A 4,764-nucleotide genomic window follows, 5' to 3' on the forward strand; every position below is an offset into this window, starting at 1 on the left:
GCCTGCCCTGCCTGGAGAATCCATGTCGCCACACAGCGATCCATCCCGATGCGTTCGTTGGTCCTGCGACGCCCCCTGCCGTAAGCTGCTTTTTATAGTCTCCGAAAAGGTCCGCCAGATGGCTCCCGGGGTGGGCCTGGGACGACCAAGTTCGGGGCCGGAAGAGGCCACTTCCAAGTGGGGGAGGAGTTACAAGTGGGTGGCAGACCTGAAGATAACCTGGAGGGGAGGAAAAAGGAGGGGAACCGTGACCGACCGAGCGAGCCGGAGGGGAGGGGAGGGGAGGGGAGGGGAGGGACGATGGGATGGCACCATCGGGAGTCCTGCTCAAAGAATTGGAGCCTCCTTGAGACATGCGACCACATCCATCATTCCAGAGGGAATGGAAGCGTCTTCCCCATGGTTGTACAATGATACATGTCCTTCAGAGTCCCTGAGAAAAAAAGGAATACAAGGCAAGATTTTGTCCGTGGAGGGAAGGGGGGGGGGGGGAGAACAGAGGCTCCAGACTTTGGATCTCTTGGCACAGGGGCCTCCTGCGCCGTATGGAAAGGACTGTTCCTAGGGTGCTCTCAGAATGGGATTTCTGGGTCCCACGAACCTTGTGTGTTGGACAAAGAGGCAGAAAGAGGGGTTCCCGGCTGGAAAGCCCAAACCACAGCTCTTCAGATGGGTAGGGAAGGGCAGACAGACTTCCGGCCCCAAGCAGTGATCTGGACCTCCAGAGGCCTTAGGACGACTTCACTGAGAACACGCAGAATACGACCCAGCCACAGCGTCCTCTATACCTAGCTCTGTTTCACTTTCTCTGTCTCTCTCCCCTCCTCCTCTTTCTCCCTCTGATTCTGCCTCTCACTGTCTGCCTATCCTCCGTCCCTCCCTGTCTGTCTCTGTCTCTCTCCCTCACAAGCACACCAAAGCGGGTCCCCCCCCCCCCCCCGGAAAGGACGGATGTGAGACGGACACCCTCTTCTTCCCGTCTTGAAAGCAGGAGAAAAACCTTCCTCTAGAAGCCCAAGTTCAAAGCCAGCTGTTTCAAGGAACGTCTGCCTCTGGCAAGGGGGAGGGGGAGGGCGAGGGGGAGGGCGAGGGGGCGGCCTGGAGGCAGCCTGGAGCACCCACGGCATGCATTCAGAAACCTCGTGCATCTCTCTTCCGGTGCTATCTTTTGGGGGCACGTGGTACTCTTGGGCAAGTCCTCCGAACGATAGTGGAAACAAACATCTGTCTTCTCTCCCACACCTGATGAATGCAGACAGACACACTGGAAGAGCACCCACCCCCCCTTTTCCCCCAAAGGACTCTTGTCACTGTACAGACGGGGGGGGGGGGGGGGGGGGCGGCACGGGGGTGTCACACGCAGTCTTGGTGGCTCGTCTATGTTTCCAATCCGCCCAGGCAGTGCAGGCGGCCACCACTGCTGCTGCCACCTCTCACCGATCGTTCATCCTGTCCGTCAGTGCTATGACAGCACTAAGCTCTTCAGGGAGAAAATGCTCCCTGCCTTTCCTCTCGGAGGGCACACTGAGGGCACCCACTCCCATTAACAAAGTTTATTCACCTTGACAGGAAGAAAAGAGCTTGGGGTTTCTCACACCGCTGCAGATGACACTTTCCTACCGACTCTGGAATTCTCTTGCTCATTCTCCGGTGGGCCCGCCCCCCCCATTTCAGGAGAGGGTGTTTGGTTCTGGGTTGGGGTGCGTGTGTGTGCGCGCGTGTGTGTGTGCGTGTGGGTGTGTGTGTCTGGGTGTGTCTGTGTCTTGCTTTTTCATTTTATTGGAATACAGTTGACTGACAAAGTTGTATGAACTTACAGGGTTGTTTCTGGGTGTTCGTCATGGCAGTGAAAGGAAACACCAGGATTTCCCTAGAAAGCCATCCCGTTCACCTGATCGGTGGCGTGAAGGACATTCACATCCTCCTTGAGTTTCGCATTTGAAAGTGAGGGGCGGGTGCGTGCAGCAGGTCCCCCCCCACCCCACCCCGCGCCCCGAACGTGCCTCCCGCAGTGGCACTAGGAGTGTGTGCAATGAAAGGGACAGGACACCAGACACCAGAGGACCATTCTGACCCTCCTTTCCTTCTCTCTTCGGAAAGCAGGAAATAAATCTCTTGGGTGAAAGAAAAGTGTGCTCCCTGCCACGAAATTTGGGGGGGGGGGGTGTCGGGTTGGCGATAAGGACTTCACTGCTCCCATGGCTCCTGCAATGTTCACGAATCCTCCAAATCCTCAAGGCAAGATGGTTCACAACCAATACATGAGCGAGCTGTCAGAGACACCAGGGACTGAAACACTCCGTATTAGGGAGGGGTCCTCACTCACTTTCATGCAAAGGCAGCGACAACAGCAGCCTTTTCAAAGATGGCTGCAGGCAAGAGGGTGGGGGAGATGATGGAGAAAGTGGTGGTGGCGGCGGCGGCGGCGGCGGCGGCGGCGGCGTGGCAGACTTGGATCACGTCCATTATGTTCATTCAACAAACAGTCGGGGCGACGGGAGAATGGCCGCTTGGTGGTCTGTGTTTCTCCAGGCTCCCTGACCCACTCCCTGCCCCACACCCCCAACCCCCCACACCCCCTTGGACATGGGCAGGAAGGTTTCTAGAGAAGGCAGTGCCTGACCTGCCGGCTCTGTCACCCTGGGGGGAGAACATTTCGGAGAGTCGCCAGAGGCTTCAGACTTCCTACCCCTCTCCCTCCCCCACTCTGAACCCTGGTAACTAGACTTCATTCAACCGACACTTAGGATGGGTCATCCAACTGTTCTCTCATGAAGGAAGGAAGGAAGGAAGGAAGGTGGGTCGGTGGGTAGGTGGGTGTGTTTTCTGCGTGGGGTGAAGCCTTCCCTCCCTCGATGCAAGCCTGATATCCTCACCTGTCACAGAGACTGGACCCCTAAAAAACTACTGTGTCCGGTTTTCTCCCATTTAGGGGGTTCCAGAGTGTGTGTGCGTGCGTGCGCGTGTGCGTGCGTGCGTGCGCGTGCGTGTGCGTGTGCGTGTGCGTGTGTGTGTGTGTGTGTGTGTGTTTTGAGGGCCACACCCACGGCATATGGAGGTTCCCAGATGACGGATCGAATCGGAGGCTTTAGCTGCTGGCCTCCTACACCACAGAAACAGGAATGCCAGGTCCGAGCCGCGTCTGGGACCAACACCACAGCTCACGGCAACACTGGATCCTTTACCCACTGAGCGAGGTGGACAGGGATCGAACCTGCAACCTCATGGTTCCTGGTCGGATTCATTTCCACTGCGCCATGGCGGGAACTCTGCTTTGTGGTTTTGGCGTTTGGATTCCAGAAGGTGGCGTAGGGGTCCCTGTTCGTCATCTATTGGATAGAGACTCGTGTGTGTATATGTTCATCCCATCCTCCTCATGGATCCCTCTCCCCCGCCCTCATGATTTCTTTTTCCCCCTCTGCTTTTTAGGGCTGCCCTCGTGGCATATGGAAGTTCCCAAGCGAGGGGTTGAATCGGAGCTACGGCTGCTGGCCTACGCCACAGGCACAGCCATGTGGGATCCGAGCCGCGTCTGCGACCGACACCACAGCTCACGGCACTGCCTGCCGGATCCTTACCGCCCCCCTGAGCGAGGCCAGGGATCGAACCCACACCCTTCCCTGCAAAGGTTCCTCGTCGGATGCGCTTCCATGGTGCCACGACAGGAACTCCCCCGTGATGGTTTTTTTTCACGCTGGTGTTCCCACCAACAAGGAAGGAATGGCCCAATATTCTGGAATCACCTAGAGGGGAAAAGACGCTGAAAAAGAAAGAACGGAGGGATAGATGGATGTAGATGGATCACTGAATCCCCTTGACTGTACACCTGAAACGAACACAACATTGTAAGCAAGCCCACTGTACGCCGAGCTAAAGCAACAACAACAACCAACAACCACAACAAACTTACATCTTAAAAAAAAAAAAAAAAAAAAAAAAGAAGATGTCCCCTGCAGTTCCCATCAGGGCTCAGCGGTAATGAACCCGACTAGGATCCGTGAGGATGTGGGTTCGATCCCTCCCCTGGCCTCGCTTGGTGGGTTAAGGATCCCGTGTTGCTGTGGCGGTGGGGTAGGCCCGCAGCTACAGTTCTGATTCGACCGTGAGTCTGGGAACTTCCATAGGGCTGGGGCGTGGGCGTTAAAAAAAGATATACTATATGCATACTATATACATATGTAGGAGTTCCCGTCATGGCTGGACGAATCCGACTAGGAGGCCTGAGGGTGCGGGTTCGATCCCTGGCCTCGCTCGTTGGGTTCAGGATCGGGTGTTGCCGTGAGCTCTGGTGTAGGTCGCAGACAGGGCTCGGATCCCGCGTTGTGCTGGCTCTGGTGTAGGCCGGTGGCTACGGCTCCGATTGGACCCCTAGCCTGGGAACCTCCATGTGCCATGGGTGCAGCCCTAGAAACAGAAAATAACTACGTGTGTGTGTCTGTGTGTGTGTGTGTGTGTCTGTGTGTGTGTGTGTGTGTGTGTGTGTGTGTGTGCGTGTGTCTGTGTGTGTCTGTGTGTGTGTGTATACAGATAGATATAGATATACAGATATAGATATAGATATATCACCTACCTAAAGGCCCAGGACTAGAGAAAGCATTGGGTCATTAGGATCTAAGAATCTTCTCCCCGCCCCCCAAATCCATCCATCCAACCCACCCTCCCTCCCTCTCTCCATCTTTCACTTTTCCTGATAAAGACAAAGGGACAAAAATTGTTTGTTTGTTTGTTTCTTTGTTTGTTCGTTTCTTTCTCAAAAGATGTACA

Source organism: Sus scrofa, chromosome 10 (genome assembly GCF_054392235.1).
Source record: "Sus scrofa isolate SSC_HxYL_T2T_F1_AM1 chromosome 10, Sscrofa_HxYL_maternal_Yorkshire_Landrace_v2.0, whole genome shotgun sequence".
NCBI lineage: Eukaryota > Metazoa > Chordata > Mammalia > Artiodactyla > Suidae > Sus > Sus scrofa.